The sequence below is a fragment of the Magnolia sinica genome, chromosome 7, assembly GCF_029962835.1.
Source record: "Magnolia sinica isolate HGM2019 chromosome 7, MsV1, whole genome shotgun sequence".
NCBI lineage: Eukaryota > Viridiplantae > Streptophyta > Magnoliopsida > Magnoliales > Magnoliaceae > Magnolia > Magnolia sinica.
The window spans coordinates 66134796-66157020 of record NC_080579.1 but is presented as its reverse complement, the minus strand read 5'-3'; the positions used below and the strand labels follow the sequence as shown (position 1 = coordinate 66157020).

Sequence of the window (22225 nt, the reverse complement as noted above, 5' to 3'; positions counted from 1 at the left end):
ATGGGGTTTAAATTGTTCGAAATCACTTTTCACCAGTTCTAGGTGTCCTAAAAATTGTCTAAATGGAAATCTAAATATTGATTTTATAATTAGACAATCAATTAGTTCAATTCATGGATAAAGATTACTCCTGATGTATAGAGTGTAAGGGAACAACTCAAAAAGCTAAGTACTTTTGGTAACACCCGAGTACTTGAAAGTATGGGGTGTTACAATTTACCCTTCTTAAAAAGAATTTTGTCCTCGAAATTCAACGGTCCTACCCATACCGTGAACGAGAATATTTCTTTTACAGTGTTTGTAATCATTCACAACTTTCCTCATGAGGCATATTTGTAGGTACCGACGTATGCAACTACCATTAAAATTAGGGTTGTTACAATCTACCCCCCTTGAAGAAATTCTCGTCCTCAATATTTGATAACATACGTCCTAACGATTAACATGACAAATAGTAAAATAACATTGACTCATCGATGTTCCAATTATGCCACACTTCCTAGATTTAAATGGGCTATACCCAGATTTCCGCTGCAACTCTTATATATCTACTCTAACCAATCGAGTAATGTATATAAGTTCTAGAGATTTGAGATCTTTTTAGCATCTACCAATGTACGGATTTATTTAAATGCCTAATGACATCACAATTTCCTATAGTATTTATTGCGCTTACAAGTTTATTTAGGTGACATTTAGTAATAACATTATGTCTTTCTTTTTATTTTCTTTTACCTTTTATGATAGTTCCCCACTATTTATAGTAAATATAGTTTTCTGTTTTCAATGCTCGGGCTAACACGAACGGACAGTTGTAGTAGGTTTGAGCTCGATACATCGTTCCTCTGCCTGCGCAAAAAAGTGGATTCTCTAGTATCACTTTCCAATCCTTGTAAATTTCGATCTTCTGCTTGATCAAGGCATCGAGATCATTGGGATTTGCTAGGATTTAGAATTTGGATTAAGCCGCGTACCCTTCGCATAAACATGCTTCCATCAATCCGTGCTCCTGATTATTTTAGACTTATGGGAACTATCATGAAATTTTCCCTTTCAGCGATAGGAATGTCTGAAAGTTATGTGAAACAGACTCAAATGACCATGATACTTTCGTTGTATTCTCTAATTTCCAAATGCATTACCTGGAAATAAAATTTCAGGCTCAAAGTTTCTACATATAGATTTGGGTTTGAAATTTCCAAATTCATCTAGATTCTCAAATCTTGTCCCAGGGTTCAATCTAAGGATGGAAAATTACCTAAAATCTCTAATTGTATAACTAGTTATTTCTAATTGCTGGAAATTCTGGGGAACATTGTTCCTAACTAATGAAATGTTTTAGGAAATTTAAATTGCAATTTCTAATACGATTTCTTACGTTTAGAGAGTGCTCATGTCTAATCTACTGTACAATATGGTGGGTAAGGATTTTCTTACGATGCCTAAATTCATTTCCTTCGATGAGTGTTGTGACAATGTTGTTTCTAACCAAGAAATTTTTTGAAAACGTTCAAATTCTAGATTTCTAAAACTTGCTACATAGGAGTCAAGTCTAAGGGATGTTCTCTTTTGATTTTAATTGCATCATGGAGGGCACTTGTCCTCCCACAGTACCTAATTTTAGTTTCTAAGATCAAATAACTATTCTAGTAGTTCATATGGGAACCAAAGCTCTTGTTCCTATGTTCAAATGGCTCGCCTTAAAATTTTCAAAAGAGACTACAATTTTGGATATCTATGTTCTCAAATTTTATTATTGTTATTATTTTTTATTTCGAATAAGTTTGAATGGATATCCTTATAATTTCGAAGGGAACCTAAGTCTGGTTTTTAAGTACAGACAATTATCCTGATAGTTCATAATAAGGAATTATGTTTGGGTCTCTACATCCTCAAACTTTTTTCTAAGTTTAGAGGAGATTCACTTAGGTTCGAATCTCTAATTCCAAAATCCTAACTTGAGACATTTAAAGTTTGTATAAGTTTATTTCCCAAAGGCAAGGTTTGTCTAAACACCTCTCTAATACCATCTGTAACACCCCGGTTCCCGAAACCAGAGTACACTACTAGTTTTCCAAAAACCCAAGTGTTAACCTTTAAAGATAGCCCAAATTTCACATACATTTTTTTTTTCTTTTCTTTATCAGAGTTAGTAATTTAACGGAATAGAAACAATCAAGTATAAGAGGGAGTTTAAATATACATAACCGAATATTCACTTGGTTGCCCGAAAACTTATACAAATTAATGTCCGAAGTTTTTACAATACATAACAGTACAAATTAAATACAAGTGAAATCAGAAATAGAGAGTCGCAAGATCATCTGGTTCCTCCTATTCCACATGAAAACCAGCATGTGCATGCTCTGCGTCTCCTGCATACTGATTATGGTTTAATAATGTCAATGGCTATCGCAGTAAGGTATAAGCCCCGAGATTTATCGTATCATCAAGATAATTAAGCATAGTTATCAGGAATAGTCTACAATGAATATTTTACAATTATCATCATAATAATAAGACAAAGTTCCTCAAATATGCATATATTGAATAAATTCCACCAATGTATTCTTGTTTCTTGTTTAAATGCATGGATGCATGCACATGCTCACAGACCTGGGGATGCACATCCAGCTGGCAAAAGGTCGCCCAAGCAGAACTAGCCACCCAGAAAAGTACTCAAAGATACGCCCTAAGGAGAACTAGCCACTCGGAAAAGACCATGTAACGAGGACACCAAAGGTGAACTAGTCTCTTGGAAAAGTACTCAAAGGTACTCCCTAAAGAGGACTAGGCACCCGGAAAAGTCCATACAGCAAGGACAACCTATAGCGGTTCAAATGCACGCAATAATAACTTAGGATCACCTAGTAAAATACTCTATTGTACAGCTCATAGTGATCTAAAAAACCCCCATGTCTTACAACAATCACCCAGTAAAGTCTATATGCCATGAAAATGCATGATTAGCCTAACTATTATTATTCCAATTTCTAACAACCATTTTAAGGAAGTTCAAAGGTCACTATGGGGGACTCGTCACCCGGCATATGCCGACAGCTCGAGCATAGTGTCTCATACCACCATCCCCGAATCATGAGAGTCTAACAAATAAGATATTTAAAGGTAGCCTGCACAACTAGTGGCCAATTACAGTTCTAGAAGTGGAACTTACCATCGCAAGGTTATACAAAGACGATCCATTAAAGCCACATAGGGAAACCAGTCCATCCCAACAATGTGATAAAAAAGGATTATCCCAAAAGGCACTTAAGCAATAAATGATCCATAAGATGATAAGACCAAATCAAATGTTCCATTTAATTTATTAGACAATGTGGCCACTAGTTCGAGGGCCTTCAAGCATTCCATCAAGTGATCATGAATGACAAATTAAATCATATATAATATCGATATAGCACATGCATATCTAAAGTGTTCATTTCAAATTAGAATAGAGGTATTTAAATCTTACTGCATATCCAAATATTGAATTTAAATCCAATTTACTAATCATCATAAAGAATCAAAATCAATAAGAGCAATGAACTACATGAAGCAATCAATAAGATAAATGAACATAGATGAATGAACAAGCTAACTATCAAGATGTAGAAAAGCTTAAAGGGTGATCCTCACTGTTCAAGTCAGGTCCACTTTTCAATGCTTGTTGGAATTTGCGTGCGCACTTTAAGATTGGATCCTATCCTGAATTGCCAAGTGGTACAGTTAGATCCAAGTTTACACCCTATTTATGGTTAAGATCATAACCTAGGTTTTGGATTACTTAGGTTTAGGGTTTCTTGAATCAGCTCGGTTGTGATTCGATTTGATGTAAACCTGCCTCTCTACTCGAATCAAATCTCATCGTACTACCTTGTTAGGATCCGCTAATGGTGATGGAATTAAACTTAGCCAAAACATGTCTAACTTAACGAGACGACTCAATGGGTTGACTCGATGAGCCGCCAAGTTTATTAAAGAATTAATGAGTCCTAATTTCCTTGAAATTACATTTGCATGAAATACTGTATTTGGGAAAAGCTGCTGATGTCACGCCCCAAACTCGGAAACCGGGCTCACAAAATTCCCGATCGCCGAATCTGGCGCCGACAGCCTCCGTAGAACCCCATTCTCGGCTCCCAGCGCCCATTCACCAGGTTCCGATCCTGGGATGCTACAAGGAGGATTTTCAACATCAGTTTGTTTCGTAATAAGCATAACCAAAGGGATAACCCACAAACAACAACCAAAAACTCCATCACATTTCCACTATAATAAAAAACTTTACAAGTACAATGAGCATAAGGAAAATACAATGATGATAGACCAAAAGCTCCCAAGGATCAGCTACGCTCCCAAGCCTCAGCGCTGCTGCGATCCTACATCACCTGCACGCAACGGTCATGCATAAGCTTATAGAAAGCTTAGAGGGTGGTGAAAGTGTATGCTCAAGGTAGTAATGCAGCTATGCAGTATCAGAGTAATGCGGAACATGTTGATGAATGCTAAGACTCCCACTGCCGTACCAAGGCCATGCGGTGCAAAGAATGATGTCGGCCATACCAAGGCCATGCAATGCGGAATGCAAGTCAAGCATACAAATCCTCATCTAAGTCCACATGTCAATACGGCTCAAATCTGGAATATTACCGGGGTCTAGTACACTCCAAGCCAGATTGCCGCCCCATCGCGCGCAATAAGGTGAGTGGAAAAAGACCTCACTATCCGCCTGCCAATATCGGGCTCGGCTCGTCAATAGCGGACCCATTCCTCGAGCTGGTCAGACTCAGCCTAGCATTGCCCCCTACTCTCGGGCGGGTAAGGCCGCACCCCCTTCCAACCGACCACGACACAGTGGAAAGCGCAACCGTCTGGTAATCGGCACCCAGCGCTCATGCACCCACTCGGTCTAGACGTTGGAGCAACCTCCTGGTACCATAAGGGTTTAGGGACTTTCACCCAGGGATATCTATCGCACCCCATGTAGAACAGTATTTCCGGTATCCAATCCTGCCAACGTATCGGACTTTCACCCAGGGATATCTATCGCACCCCATGTAGAACAGTATTTTCGGTATCCAATCCTGCCAACCACGATACGTCTGTGGAGGCTACGACCCTGATGTCGCTAGGGCGTACAGTAACCATATCACACAATGCGAATGCATGAATCACACTATCTAGTCATACAGCAATCCTGCGCGTATCGTGCGCTCATGTAGGGCAACACCCCTTGTACGGGAGCCCCTAAACCATCTGCCCGAAGGCATATGCTATGATCAGGCATTTCTCATATCAAGCATACGTATGATGCATATGATTATGAATCATGGAATTAAACATGTTATATGGGATGGATGATAATCATAACAAGGATGGGCCTAGACGGCCTACACATCAGACGTACGAGCCTAACAATGGCCCCTAGGGAAAGTCATAATGCGGACATTTAACCACACTATACTTGCAATGTGGACGTCAAACCACAATTGCTCCCAAGGCATAACCCTGACGTAACATCATTACATAAATCATGTTGGGGGACTGCACATTGCAATGAACCTTAGGTACATCCCATTGGCTTTAAATACATCAAATGGGCCAAATCACATGGGCCTTATATTCATTAAGTGGGCCACATCATTGGGCCACACCAATGGGCCCTATGTGCATTGCAATGGGCCTTAACCCGTGGGCCTTAGAATGCATCAAATGGGCCTACTCACATGGGCCTTATATATCAAATGGGCCTCGCCAATCGGGCCCCCATATGTACATCAAATGGGCCTAACCCATAGGCCTCAAAACATTTTTAATGGGCCATAACCCATGGGCCTTAGAATGCATTAAACGGGCCTAATCTCATGGGCCTTATGAGTATCAAATGGATCACACCAATTGGGCCCTATATGTACATCAAGTGGGCCTCAACCCATTGGCCCCATTACATCTTAATGGGCCTCGACCCATTGGCCCCTAATGCATTAAATGGGCCCGGACCCATGGGCCTTGAATATACATTAAAGTGGGCCTCAATCCTAGCCCATAAGTGAACTGAAATGGGCCTTCCCCCACCTTTATATTATATATGATATACTATATAATATGTATACATTACATATAACATTATATATAATATAATATTATATATATGTATATATATATATATATATATATATATATATATATATATATATATATATATATATATATATAAACACACACACGCATGCACCACACGCACGCACACGAGGCCCACCGTCCCTGGACGGTGGGGATAAAACACTTACATCACCACTGGCCCCACCGTCTGCCTGGACGGTGGCCATATAACACATACCTCACTGTGGGCTCCATGTGGGGCCCACCCTAAAGTTTATATTCCATCCCACCCGTTGATAGGGCCACGTAGGCCTAGATGAAGGGTGGACACAAATTTCCACCCTGATCCAGAACTTCTGTGGGCCCAAAAAGAGTTTCAAAGATGGAGGTTTAATCCCACTGTTTCCTACGGTGTGGGCCACCTGAGTCTTGGATCAAGCTGGTTTTTGGCGTGGGACCACGTCAGAGGGTGGCCCATCCTATGAACGGTTTAGATAGTATATAAACATCAAGGTGGGGCCCACGGCTACAGCCGTGAGAGGCTGCTGGTACGTCCGTCCGCAGCAGCTGCTGTTTATTTTTTTTTTGATTTTTATTATTTCCCATGGATTTTGCAGGTGGGGTCCACCTCTTGCAGATCTACTCCGTCAAATAGCTCCCCATGCCTCACGACAGGCAAAACAAGCCCAATATCGGGCATATTTCAGCATACACATAATCAAGGAAGATTCCAATGGTGAAAACCACCATTTACTATGGTATGGCCCGCCAAGACCTCGGATTGACACCATCCTTTGGTTCAACGCCTAAAAGAAGGATGGGAACGGAATGGGCGGTATGGATTGAAGACATGCATCAAGATGGAGCCTACACAAGTGGACCACCCCCCCTTGCAAAGCTAAAATTTGCATTTTTTTTTTTTTTCAAAAACGTCCAGCGTCTCTGGACGCTGGACCCTTGCAAATATATTAGAGGTGGGCCCTGCTTAGGTGGGCCACCTCATGGAGAATGGTGTGGATACTACACACAACGTGGGCCCCACTTGTAGGTGATTTGGATAAAATACATACCCTGTGGTGGGGTCCATTCAAGTGGGCCATACAAGCTCATTATCATCACCAAAAATAAAATAAAATAAAATATAAAAAAGGAGAGAGATAGAGAGAGATAGAGTGGGACCCGCGTGATGGAGGGACCCCGACACTATGGGCCCTCCCTTGCACTAAATCATACATCAAGTGGGTCCCTTTACATGTGGATCCATGGAATCGAAATCCAACGGTGGAGATCCCTTCTCCACTAAGATAGACGGTCTAGATGACCCTAAGCATGCAAGGAAATAAACATCATGATGGGGTCCATGGAGAATGGCCCCATCATGGAATGATCATGATGATCCAAGTGGGCCATCGGCCACATCTTAGGGTCTAAAGTGAGATCCAACCATTGATCGGTTGGTCTCACTTGGCCCATCTTAAGAATGTGAAAATCTACCCTATCAAGGCACCCACCACTTGATCTTCTTGCTCCCTTGGCTTCCTTAGCTCCTTGTGCCTCTCTTTGATGGAGGAAGATGGGAAATGGATGGTTGAGATGAGAGATGAAGGGGTGGGAAAGGTGGGCCTCACAAATGCAAATTTCTCACCATGGGAGGGCTTGGAGAAGTTCATACGTATGGCATTTTTTTTGCTATGGGAGAGTTTGAATGAGAGGGAGACTTGTAAGGGAGAGAGAGAGAGAGAATGATGGGTGATGGAGTGATGGATGGGAGAGAGGGATGGGTGTAAGAGATTTTTTTTGACTTTTTGGCAAAAGGTGTAAGAGGAGTTATGGTTGTGTAAGAGCTTTATTGACTTTGGGGGTTGCTTGGAAAATGGTGAAAGTTGATGTGTACTTGACATGATGGGATTGATTGATTGATGTGACACCTCGTAGAGATTCTCTCGGGATTCGCACGCGCGGCGTTTTCTCGCACCGAACGCTGGCCTACAACTCCCGACCAGAGCATCGCATCAGCGAGCGAGTCGCGGCATCGGAACCGCGGCGACGATGCGGTCGCTAAGGTATAAGTCCTGAGTTGAATCGACTCGGGTTGTCGGCACGAGAATACAGGTCGCGCGCAAATACCGGTTAAGGGTCGAAGGTTGCCGGAATTCGACCGGGAAGACCGCGGAAGCCTATGGAACAGTACGGTCTAGGATACGGGGCTTACAGCTGACCTGATTGAACTCGCCTTGGCATGCTGTGGATCAGCAAGTTGACTGAGTGAGTCAACCTAGTAGACTGGTTATCTCCTTCTTCTCTCTTTCTCCTCTCTCTCTTCTCTTCTCATCTTACCTTTTTCTTTCCCCATTTTCTTTTGGGAATGCCCAACTGGGTGTTGGGCTCCTCGAAAACTTGGCAGAACTCACCGTGACTCAACGAGTTAGTGAGTTAGACTCGACGACTGCACTAAGTTAACTCAACACGGAGCTTCTCACTCGACAACTCGGCTTCCTCTTCCTTTCTTTCTTCTTCTTTCTCTTTCCTTCCTAATACTACTTTGTTGTTAATGTCCAGCAACTGGACTCATCAAACTTCACTCAACTCATAGCGACTCAAACCGACTTGGTGCTGACTCAACTCAGTTCGAGCTGGTGCAGTAGCACATGTTCTCTTTCCTCCATTTCTCTTCTTGCTTTCTTCTTTCTTCTTGCTCATCTAGCAACTCCATCACCCTCTGGACTCGGCAAAAATCCATCAGACTCAAACAGGATCGCACCATGCAGACAGACTCGGGCTCTCTCTCTCTCTCTCATGTCTCCTTCTTCTTCTTTTTCTTTCGTTGTTGGAACAACTAGGTGAAGCCCTAGACTTGGCCCGATGTTGCAGCGACTCAGGCCGAGTCGACTCAACCCGACGTGGCAGTTGAAACGGCGCATTCTCCCTCTCCTTTTGGCTTTCCTTTTTCGGAATGGGTTGCCCTAAAATGCAGCCTTAAATAGGTTTTATTAACCTATTTCTAGAGCTTCCATTCTAACTAATCGGCAGATTAGCTATATTTTAGCGATTCTTAATCACGAGAATTCGAGATGATCTAATCGAACTTGTGTTTGCATGGCTACGATCCAATGCTACAACCGGACTTCTGACACCATGACCCACCGAATGGACGGCCTTGATCATGAAATGGGACCCACTGTAAGATGATGGTTATCTAAGCTCAACGAGGAAGATGATCCGGCTATTAATGGGGGATCACTTCCAGATGGTTAATCCTTCGGTCCACCACACCTATACGGTGTGGACTTGTCTTATAGACACTATGGGACCCACCATTTGGAGAAGCTTGCACAAAAACTCAGTGGGTTTTGAGATTTTCGGCTGTGGGCAGATTTCTCAAGCAATGATGAGTTTCTCATGAGATCTCTTCATTCCACAAGATAGGGCATTGCTTGCCTTAAAACGAACGCTCCTGATGCATTCGGAGCGCCTTCTAGAAACGTCCCACCAATTGGCATTGGTTCTTCCCTTTAACGGAAAGATTCTTTCCACCTTTTCTTCTAGTTAAGGAAAAGAACCCTAAAAGGAAGCGAACGGAAGGTTGGGATGGTTCCAAATAAACGGTCAAGATGAGAAAGAGTAGACGCACGTGGATTGCCAGCAAAGCAACAAAAACAGATTTTCGATTTTGGAAATTGTCGCGCGCACACCTCTGTTTGTGCACACACACGTGTGCATAAATTCATGTGGACAGTGTGGACCCAATCGGATCATCTCTTGAATCCAATGGATGATTCCAATTGTGCTGATGGATGATCCAGGTGCGTCACTACTGAAAATAATTAGACGTCCAGTTTAACAGCCTGCGCGACTCATTATGCAATCGAGCTCAATCACTCGCACGCATGTAGTTTCATGTGAAATCAACAGGGTTTTGATTAGAAAATTTCCAGCTCCATGATGGACGGTTTAGATCCATTAGACACAATCATATGGTGGGCCATGATCGAAAACAACGGACGTTGTCCATTTAAACAGCGAACGACGAGAAAAAGAGAGGAAAAATCCTCTTTTTCGAGTGAGCTCGGGTCAGACCTGGTTTGACTGGTTACTCAGTCCAGTGGATTGCGGGTGTGCACGATCTGTGCACATGTACAAATCTTGAGCTGGGGTCCACCGTGATGACTTGTAGAATCTACTTCATCCATTCATCCTGAATAGGACTGTTGGCCCATCAGCCCAATGATTGGGGCAAATCTAAGGTTCGGATGGGCCATATAACTTGATTGGAGTGTCCAATCATAGATCTCCACCGATCTGGGGGTTGAATCGTTTCGAGTTTGAACATCAATGGTCAAAAGATTCATAGTCTTATTTAGCAAGTCGATTGAATGAATGATCGCGAGTTTGAACGGTTAAATTGTTCATATCCGATTATCAAGGTCTAGGAATCTTTAAGGCATCTATATGTTTTGGTTTGTCAGTTTCTTTATCATATGATGTGAGGTCTAATTTAATGATTGATCTCTAATCTAATGATCTATTTACAATCTCAACGGTCAGATCATGAGGTTTAAATTGTTCAAAATCACTTTTCACCGGTTATGTGACCTAAAAAATGTTTAAATGGAAATCTAAATATTGATTTTATAATTAGACAATCAATTATTTCAATTCATAGATAAAGATTACTCCTAATGTATAGAGCGTAAGTGAACGACTCAAAAAGCTAAGTACTTTTGGTAACACCTAAGTTCTTGAAAGTATGGGGTGTTACGATTTGGCATAGTGATCGATTTCTTCAATCCTATGGCTCTCATTAGGGGGAGCTTATTGGAATGTAACTGTATTCTTGTGTGCGGGGAATTGAAATTGAAAAACACTCCCAGTCGGGGGAAGTTGAGATGTTGGGAAGTGACCCCCTTGTTGGGTATTCGCCACGTTCTGTAGATTGAACTGGGCTTGACACTGACCCCCATTGTGGGCATTCACTAGTTTTGATCCAGGGCTTCCGGTTGAGGAAGCTGCTGCTCAAAATTGATTTAAAATCCCTGTTGGGGGATATGCTGGAAATTTACTAGAGACATTGTATGCAGGATCGGTTGGAAACTAAATTGGAAATTAATTGGAGGCCTCGGCTGTAGCTATCCTAAAATAGACTGGAGACCCTGTTTGCAGGATTGGTTTGAAACTGTGCTAGAAATTGATTAGAAGTCCCGGTTGCAAGGTTGGTTTGAAACTGAGCTAGAAATTGATTGAAAGTCCCTATTGCGGGACTGGTTTGAAACTGTGTTGGAAATTGATTAGAAGTCCCAGTTGCAGGATTGGTTTGAAACTGAGCTGGAAATTGATGGGACGCCTCGGCTATGAAGCTATCCTAAAATTGATTGGAGGCCCTATTTGTAGGATCGATTTAAAAATGATTGGAAGTCATGATTGCGGGATGTGTTGAAACTAATTGGAGGCCTTGGCTGCGAGCTTGTTTTGGAATTGACTACGAATCCCAGTGCGGGATTGTTTTGAGATTGACTCCTGGTCGCGGGAGGGTATTGAAAGAAGTGCCATGGTCGAGGGTTTCCCTGGCTGGTATCGGTGATCCTGTGCGGAGTCCGATGGTTATGTTTGATTTGAATTAGAGGTTGGAAAGAGCCTGTGAGCTGATTGTTGTTGTTGAACTGGACCGACTTGGTTGTTAGCTGCAACAACTTGTGCTTGCATGAATTGTCGAAACATGTCTTGCATTGCTTTCATGTCTTGTGCCAATTTCGAGATGCAGGTCAATGACGCGGCTTCTGCCTGTTGTGGTTGTGTAGGCTGAGCTTCTCTGAGATCGAGAGCATGGAAGGGGTGAACGTCTTTCTCATGGTGATCCATTGCTGCTTGAGATCAGGTGCAGATAATGCTGAGATAAGGGAGACTTTTTCAAGGATGCCTGACTCGTGGAGGCGCAATTTTTTATTCCTTTTAGTATGAATGATGATGTAGATGCAAATACAAACGCAGATGTGCAAGAACTGGTATTCTTCAGGATTTTGCATGATCTTATTTTTCAAGTCAGATCGCGACTAGTGTGATTAGTTTATCCCCAACAGAGTCACCATTCTACTCTCTTCTTTCCATTGGTTACCTCACTTGAGGGCTTTCGTAAAGGGGTAAAAGGTTGTAATATTTAACTAGAGTCGCCACTAACAAATTGTTATAATTCTATAGTCAGTTAAGCCCCATAGAAACGCTTAAGATTGAGGACCCGGAGATCCTTAACCCTAAGATGATTCGTGAGTTAATGTTCCAGAGAGAGGTGTTAGGCACTCATTTTGCCCGTACAGATGTACGGTCTTTATTTCACAAGATTTGACTAATTTCTGAATAATAATGGTAGTTCTCACGTACAGAAAATGTAATACAATGCAATGACAGTGGTGATTGACCGATTCGAATTTCTGATGGGTAGGATCTGACTATATCGGCAAGCCGCAAAGCATCAAACGAACAAGTGCAGGGTGCAAGTATGTATGTATGGATGCTTATGATAAAATGGTAGCCAACCATCTAAGGTTTCTAGTGGACCTAATGTCATTATATCAGCAGGTCTCAGAGCATACGCCCACTAGTCAAATACGAGAAAATGATGGAATGCAATGTGTATGCTAAAACGACAGCTAACTGGTTATGGTTTTTTATGGGAAAGATCTGATTATATCAGCAAGTCGTAGAGCATATGTGTAACACCTCATACTTTTCAGTACTTAAGTGTTACCATTTAAATCAAATTTAGCATGAACACGGGTGAGAACGCATATAATCTATTACTTGCACATCTTTTGATTGTTCACAACTCGCCATTTAATTGCCTAATGTTAGGGTACACGACGTACCTATCAAATTTGAGATCAACTAACCTTTGAATTAACTAGGGACTTCTCAATGTAGGATTACATCATCTATGACTATTCAACCCATGATCTGAACCTATCGTTGAGGCATGTGATAACGTACCAAAATACCTCAGATTGATCCAGGAACAAAGATAAACCAATCTCTCGATTTTGGTCCTAAATTGACATGAACAACCTTCATCATAACCATGGAATAATGCTAATCATGCAAATGATGTCGAGATCAACTTATATACCCAATCATGCATCAATCTAACCATCAAGAACGGTTTTCATCCTTAGACTAGGTCATCCAACTATGGATTATCAAAATAGACAATCAAATCATCATTTCATTGAAAATTCGAAGTTCATACACAAAATCTTATAGCATCTCAATCTTGACAAGACTTAGCATGACACCTTGTTATGTAGGATGAACTATTCACTATCAGCATTAGGTCCTGGATCATCTTATTAACTGTACATTTATAAATTCAGCTTTTGATTCATATAACTCATTGTTCATTGAGCCCACAACTCCCTAAAAGACGTATTAAAAAACTTAATCACCAAATTTGCGATAGTAATAGTTAAAGTCCACCTAGATTAAATTGGAGATGATTAAAAATGTTGGTGATCAAATTGAGAGATGATCCAACCATTAAATTTTTTGTAATCGTTAATTATACTCACTAGACAAGTGGTGTGACCCACCTAACACAAGATCTACCATTCATTCCGTCCTTAATAGCCCGATGGTAAATCCACACCCAAACTACACAATCTAGTTAATAAATACTCAAACACCTACCTAATTCCACCTAAAACTCCCTTAGAAACCATTAGAGACACTAATGATCAAATTCAAAAATGATATGACCATTAGATTGTTAGGAATCAATGATTAAGACAAGTTTCACTTGGTGTGTCACACCTGAGCTTCGGATGTGCCCAATCTCTTGTCAAAGGTCCTAATCGAACCCATATAACTTGGTGAGTGGATTGGATTTCACTAGACATCATGGTGGACCCCACCTTGTGTGATGTCCGCACACATTGCAAGCACACCCATGGAGCATGAAAGAAAAAAAAAAAAGACCAGGTCAAATAGAGTTTGACCCAAACCTAATTGAAAAATGAGAAAATTCTCCCTCCTTGTCCAATAGACGTTTAAACGAACAAAGTTCGTTCGGTATAAAGTCGGCCCACCATGATCATCCATCTCAAAGAGAACAAGAATCCGACTAAAGCCCTACCCTTTCCGTTCGCTGGAACTCGTGTGCATGCACACGATTCCCGACTTAGTTAAGGCTCCATGAGAAAATAATTTCTAAAACGAAAGTTGCTTCGCCTCCTTCACAAAACAACTAGCAATACATGTAGACTTCCCTCCTTTCATCTCGACCCTCCATTGTAATGAATCTCAACTGTCCATTCAAACTTCATCTTGTGTTAGGGCTTCGTAGCAAAGAAAGAGACACATGCGGAGAGAACCTTTCCATTTTTTAATGCTGGCACCATCCCGACCATCCAAGATCTTCTAAAAACTCTTCTTGGCCATTAGGGGCATCATTTTTAAGGCGAGCAACAACTCACTTTGCTAAAGCAAAAAGCTTCACCCAAAACCTCACCTCGCATGAGATATTGGCCACGATCAAGAATATCCAATCGTGTGGGGATGTAATGGTGAATGGTGGACCCATTTGGACCATCTAGACGCATTAGATCAGGGAATGAGGCCATAGATGAGAATTCGCCATGATCGGTCGTCTCATCTTCTCTGTCTGACCAAGAAATCCACCACGCTTCCAGTGGGCCCAGTTTTACAATCCAAGACATCCATAAGGTGGGTCCCTTACCTAGAAATCTATCCCCATATGCGAATCAACTTCACAAAAAGGATTTGAATGAAAATCATCGACAAATATCGAGTTGTGATCAAGTTAAAGCATAATTAATATGTGATTAGTTGCATTCAAGCCTTCTAGAATAGGATTAGAAACACCTATAAAGAGGGAGGGTGTGTTGTTTCTGGTGCCACAATAAGAGGAGTCGACTCGGTTCGAGTCGCTGTGAGTTTGGGTTGAGTCCAATGTCTCAGTGTGTTTATAACAGAGAGAGAGAGAGAGAGGAAAGGCTGAGAAGAACAAAGACGGAAGAAGAAGATGAGAGAGAGAGAGCAATGTTTTAGGTGACTCAGTTCAAGTCTGCCTGGTCTAGACCGAGTCTTGTGCTAAGGCTAAGTTCGGGTTGAAGCCTGTTTAGGTAACTTGGTTCGGGTCTGCTGAGTTTGGGGTATGTCCGAGTCCGGCCGCACCTGGTCATCACCTTTGAGTTGCAGCTAAGTTCGAGTGCTGGCGAGTCGAGTTCATGACTCGCTGGTTCGAGTTTCTGCCAAGTCAAGAGGAATAGACTCGCTGAGATTAAGCCGGGTCAAGATTGGTTCACAACCTTGTTGGACAGAAAGGAAGAAGAAAGGAAGAATGAAGAAGAGAGGAAGAGCAAGAGTGAGAGAGAGAGAGAGAGAGAGAGAGAGAGAGAGAGCCATCAATTGAGTCAACTCAGGGCTGAGTTAAGTCGCTAAGTCGCATTGTATTGGAATCCAGTTGGATCTGGATTTCTTTGTTGGTCTATGTAAAGAAAAAGAGAGCAATGGAGAGGAAGGAGAAGAAGAAGAAGAAGAGCAAGTAGAGAGTCGAGTTGTTGAGTCGACTCAGTCCAAACCAAGTCAAGTCCTTAACTCGCTGACTTGTGGTGAGTTCAACTGAGTTTTGTGGGTTTCATTGTCCCTACTGGACATGGTTTGAGCAAGAAGAAAGAATAAGAAAGGAAGAAAGAGAGAAGAAGAAGTCATCGTTGAGTCTAGTTGAGTCATTGAATCATCAAGTCAATCTAAAATCTCGGGTCTAATGTTAGTTTGGACACTGCTGGGTCGACCCAGTTCAAGTTCAACTGAGTTCAGCTGAGTTTAGACAAGTTCAGTTGAGTTCAGTAAAGTAACATTAGCATATAGAGTTCGAGTTTCTTCACTGAGTTGACTTCGTAGTTTTCACTGAGTCTGTTGATTTTAGAGAGTTAATCGACTAAGTTCCACAATAGTGGGCTTCATCAGAACTACCATTGGTTGAAAGTAGTCACGTACTTCTAATAAGACCTTAGTCTAGGTTTGAGATTCATCTCTTCGCTCAGCCGAAAATTTGCATTTCATCTTTCCCCAGTCGATCTGAAAATTTTCGTATGCACTCACTATCTCAAAGGCCAATGTACCTTGCAGCTCATACTGTTTGTTGAGCATAATTCATGAACCCGGTCACCATAGGGAACATACCGTGGATATCCATGAATAAATTGACGTTTCTTTCTCTTGCTTGAGAAAGGTTATGAATCTAGAATACCGTATTTTGTTATAGTGAAAGGAGTTGACATTCGGTGTGTCTTTTGATTTTCCTCTGAGTTGGGGTCACTCGAGAATCAAGTTGAGGCTAGTCAACCTAGTCGAGTTAGCTCGGATGGCCTAGGTGAGTTGGCCTGGTGGGTCTTAGTTATTATTTTTGAAATTAACTCAGTGTTGGTCCTTGGTAGTTCTTATCGAATTATGATCGTGTGTGGACCTAGCCAATTGAGTATAATAGGACATGATCGTATCGACATCAAGTTCCACCTAACCTACCGACTGCGCAGGCCTAAGGATTCGATTCTAAGGGCACATGCATTGCCTCGTGACATTATAGGCGATTCGATTCGTAAAGTGATTAGTTTTCCCCTTGGGCTTTCCGTTTTCATGTTAACTTAAGTGATAGTTTTCCTTTCAATTTGAACTGATAATTGATGGTCCTATTTTATTATTACTTGTGTTAGTTATTGGAATTGATCCTCAAATCATATGCTCAACAATTATCTTGTATAAACACTTTTATGTTGCACATGAATATCTTTTCTTACTTGTGGATTGTTTATGAATCTTGAGTTGCCACATCAACGAATGGAAAACTCCACTTATGTATATCTAGAATTAGGATGTAACTTGATTAATTGTGATTACAATAGACCCTCGAACTAATGGTCATTTTGTGTATTGGATTAAATGGAATTTTATTGTGGACTTACCATCTTATGGATCGTTTACATCTTTGTGGCTTTTGGGGGATAATCTATTTTTCATTGCATCTTTGAATTGACTATTTGACATATATGGCTTTAATTGAATATTTTTCCTTTTGTGGCTTTAATCGAATATTTGCCCTATGTGGCTTTAATAGATTGTTTTCATATACCCTGCGATGGTAAGTTCCACTTGTTGAATTATGACTTACCACTAGTTGAAGAGGTTACCATTAAACATCCTAGTGTTTGAGTCTCATAAGTCAAGGATGATAGTTTGGGACATTATACCCAAGCTACCGGCCTATGTGAGATGATGAGCCCCCCTTTAAGCTTTCTTAAATTGGTTATTTGCAATTTGAATAATAATGGTTGGGCTAATCATGCATTCATATCATACAGGCGATGGTGGGTGGCTAATTCTGAATGATGTTATGGTATCATTTCGCTAGCTCCCTGACCACCAACAAACGACCTAATTTGGGTGAGCTAGTCACTATGCGTGTATTTGATGTATTTTCGTTGGTAAGTAGCCACTTGCATGTAGGTTTCACCCAACTCGTGGGTTTTAATTAAAAGTCAACTGGATGAGCATCCCCAGTTGATATGCATTCACAAATCTATGCATTTAAATAAGATTGCATCGTGGATGTTTTGTATATTTTCTTATTAAAATATACTTAACTAATATGGTGGTGTGTAATCTTGATGGGAACTCACACTGAGCTGGCCACTCATTCTTTGAATATATAATCATACAGGTAGTGCATGTAGTTTGAATGATACTCATGTTCATATTGATGAGGGGCCGGTACAAATATCTGGGATGCATAATTGTATCTGCTCAAGAGAAATTGTGTGATCGTGCAGCTAAAGCCTAGTTACATTTTATTCTGTTTCATATATTAAATTTTTTATTTCTTGTATTTGTTAATATTGAGACGTTGGCTTGTATAAGCCTTATGGGCAACCCCTCATATATTTGAACATGTATATAGAGTTTCCTTTATGTTTGATTTGTTTCTCTTCCGCTAAATTGCTAACTCTGAAAAATGAAATAAATAAATAAAAATATATACGTGAAATTTGGGTTATCTTTGAAAGTTAACACTTCGATTTTTAGAAAACGAGCAATATATTTAGGTTTTGAGAATCGAGGTGTTACAATATGCTCACTAGGTGGATGCACAAAAATGATGAAAATACACAATGATGTTGATATATATGAGGAGCATGGGGGCTCAGAAGGAAATGAATGTTGCATAATAATAATGCCTTGATCCGATGAAATTGATAGAGGCTTAAATGGCTGGATGAAAGGTAGTGTCGCATAGCTAGATTGAGTGGTTTAGATTTGAACTTAGCTGGCTCATAGCTAGCTTAAGACGCTTAAGACTTTGGTTAGCTAGGCTAGACCAGGGTTGGGCTATATATCTCTCTCTCTCACACTCTCCGTAGTGGATGGATAGCTAAAGCTAAGGCTAGTGGACTTACGGGAAAGTGAGTTGAAATGCAAGTGTAGTAGCCAAAATCCCTTTTTAGGAACGGTTTTCAACCGTGGCCAAATAGGGTGTAGCAAAATATTAGGGACGGTTTTTTCAATTCTGGAACGGTTTTCAACCGTTCTTGAAATAGGGCGTCGTAAACAATTAGGGACGGTTGAAAACCGTCGCAAATTTTCAATTTCCAATGCATCGTATTTGGGAACAATATTTTTTTCTTATTTAGAAACGGTTTTTAAACCAAAAAAACCTTGCAAAAGCCAATAAAATTGTAACAGCACATAATATAATTTTAAAGCACATGAGAAAAGCCAGCATCAATAGTAGGGCTGAAAGTTAGGAGGGTTCAACCCGATCGACCCATGACTGACCTGACATTGGGTTGGGCTTGGAGAGGATGTATTGAGTCCAATCTCGGGCTTGGGCTATAACAAACACCAACCCGATGAAACTTGAGTTGGGCTCAGGTTGAGGTCTTGGGTTGCCCGACCCAACCCGAACCCAATCAATATACAAGTCACTAATAAATTATAATTGAGTGTGGATCGTTTGTGTTGAGGGCATAGGAAATTCCAAATAATTAATAAAACTATAGATGCAAAAAATAAGACTGTTGAAGTATAATAGACTAATGTAATAAGGAAAATATTATCATATATCCAACCGACCAACCTGATCGAGCCCGCTTGGGTTGGGGTTGAGGTACAGGAACCTTGGGTTGGGCTAGGGTTGAGCACCAACCTGCCCAACTTTCAGCCCTAATCAATAGTAAAGATTCACCAAAAAAAAAAAAAAAACCGTCCAAGTAGATACTTCCATGAACCTTGGGTTGAGGTACAGGAACCTTGGGTTGAGGTACAGGAACCTTGGGTTGGGTTGGGGTTGGGCACCAACCCGACCGAACCCACCCGACTTTCAGCCCTAATCAATTGTAAAGATTCACCAAAATGCACAAAAAAAAAAAAAAAAAAAAAAAAAACCCGTTTAAGTTGATTCTTCCATGAATGTCCAGAATCAGCTGAAACGTGTACCATGCGAGTCAAAAGACACGGAAACATCGAATTTCAGCTACAATGGGACTCACATTTATTATTTTCTTTTTACAATCAGCAAATTGGTTTTTTCAATTGTTTGTTTTGATATTACTTTCTATATCTTAAACTATTGTGATTGTGGTGTATTAAGAAAACATGCTTACCAGTAAAATAACTTAAATGCAGTTGGCACTTCTCTCATGTGTAGCCCAGAAAATATCATTCTTTGCCGTCTAGTAAAGCCCAGGATCTATAATCAATGGCTTTGCTCTTTGGCCCCTGCATAGTATCAACAAATCATCCACAAAGTCTTGATCATTTGAACCAGAATCAAATCTAACTTGCGTTAGAGAAAAAAAGAAAAGAAAAGAAATAGATAGTAGTTTTTTATTTGGAAGAGAAAGGGATTGTCCTGCATCATCTCAACTATATGTTTTTCTTGTTATTGATCAGATATAGTTAGGATCATTGGATCAGCATGATTTTTCATATGGGATGTTGCGCAGCTTGACTAAAAGAATGGTTAGCTGAATCGAGAAACATACAAATAAAAGAAATTGAAATTGTGTGGTGATCCTGATCCTGATCCTGCTAGAACACATACCATAAAACCAATGGCAGCAACATCTACAACTGGAAATGGACTCCATCACTGACTGCTACCAATGGTCATGGTTAAACATGAGAGTGAAGTGAGGACCAAGAACTATTATTTAGTCATAGGCTCATAGCACACTCCATGGAAACTTCAGCAATCATCTTAACTGGAACTTGTAATGCATATAGAACTAGCAAAGGTAGAGATGCTGAAAATTTCTGCTGAGGAATGTTCAAAATCCAGACTGGAATACTCAAGATTCTTACGAGAAATGCATCTTGTACATTATTACAGATGACACAATTTCCCAGATTGATGCCTGAAGCAGACATATGGCTAGTTTAACAAATTATGGAGCTGATCTGTGTTGTAAGCTACAAGTTTATAAAAAATAAAAATAAAAAAATAAAAATAAAAAGAAAAAAGAAAAAAAAAACAGCTGACATTGGAGCAACAGTTTTGCAGTACAAAAACTAATCGCAAGTGGATCACTAGTCATGTCTTGCAGCTGAATGATAGTTACACAGTTTGTATCAAACAAATATAAGGATCTCATTGCTGCTTCTGGAATGAATCCATACAATTGAGTAGGCTACTTTGGGTCACTTCTGGATTGTTTGGAATGAATCCATACAATCGAGTAGGCTACTTTGGGTCACTTCTGGATTGTTTGGAATGAATCCATACAATCGAGTAGGATCTCATTGCATGCTCATGATTCTTTGCTTTGCTTGTGGTTGCAGTTTTTCGTTGGCGATAATGGGAAGTGTGTAATTATACAATCGAGTAGGATCTCATTGCATGCTCAAGATTGTTATTTTTTAAATCCTGACCAAAAAAAAAAATATGCCCTTTAACATATAGCTATCATTAATTAATACTAAGAGTATCGCACTTCAATGGATGCAGAGAGAGGAAGGAATAGAGAAATTAGAGAAAGCATACGGAGTTTCAGAGGGAAGGAGCTTACACGCACCTCCAAGTTAGCTAATGTTCATGCCACGCATATGCCAACACTGGCAAATAGGTGCAATATCCAATATCCAAGCCATCCATAAGAAGGGTGCCACTTTGTGGACCCCAGGAAAGTACCAATGTTGTCTCTGTCCTGACAGGTTTTACTTTCACGCTTAGGATTTTGGGTCTAAAATCCCAGCCCCATAAACGAGTTAGATATCAACCATAATTTCGCATATTGGAAAACTTTCCCAATCCTCCCTTGTTTCAACCAATTTCCTACAAAAACATTCCCAATTTTCTGGGGAAGGAAAAAGAAAAGAAAAGAAAAGAAAAGAAAAAAAGTTGGGAAGCACCAGCCATTTAATTCTCCTCCGAAATAAAAATAAGGTATCAAAGGTTTTTTGGCATTGTGAGTTAGCAATTGCAGTCCATAGGATGAGAATCCCCAATGAAAAGTTTCAGCACGCACCTGAATGCAACTTTGAAGCCCATGGAGTGGGGCCAAAGAGTAGAGAAAATCTTCAATCCCTATCACCGTAAAGATGTGACGAGCATGATGTCCATAAGTGTAGACAACCTTACCATAAAGGGCTTGGATCCTTACTGTTGCTCAGGTGGTAGACCCTCAGGAGTTTCAACACCCAGTCAAGGGTTCAAGTATCCATAGGTGGTGAAATTCCACTAGCGTGAGTGTGTGGGGTGTGTGCGCGTGTTAAAAAAAAAAAAAAAAAAAAAAAAAAACCCTTACCATAAAAGGCTTGTATAATGCAATCCTCCTGCACCAAGAACAAGGAAAAAGGTAAAAGAAAAAACAGGGGAAGAGACTCCCGAAGTTGGCATCTAATGATAGATGGTGGTACTCTAATGGAAATTTTCAATCAAGAAAGCTCAAGATTCCTGAAATTTAGGACATCAATTCACATGAAATGGATTCAATGATTGAAATGGACTGCAATTTGAATTTGAATGGCAAACTTTTACAAATCATTCCACATCAAGAAACCTTAAAAGCGACTAAGAAATTTCCAACCCATAGTGACAGATGATTGATTTGCAGGATGAAGG

The 22225-nt window shown here is 40.6% G+C and overlaps 1 long non-coding RNA gene across 1 annotated transcript; it reads right to left on the bottom strand.

Annotated features, from left to right (window-relative positions):
- Positions 1–2198: 2198 nt before the first annotated feature.
- Positions 2199–21527, bottom strand: LOC131252118 (uncharacterized). The gene is made up of 3 exons (XR_009174195.1): positions 21177–21527; positions 19767–19881; positions 2199–2375 (listed from the first exon to the last, which is right to left on the bottom strand). It is a non-coding gene; the product is annotated as an uncharacterized LOC131252118 (long non-coding RNA).
- Between the last annotated feature and the right edge of the window lie 698 nt (positions 21528–22225).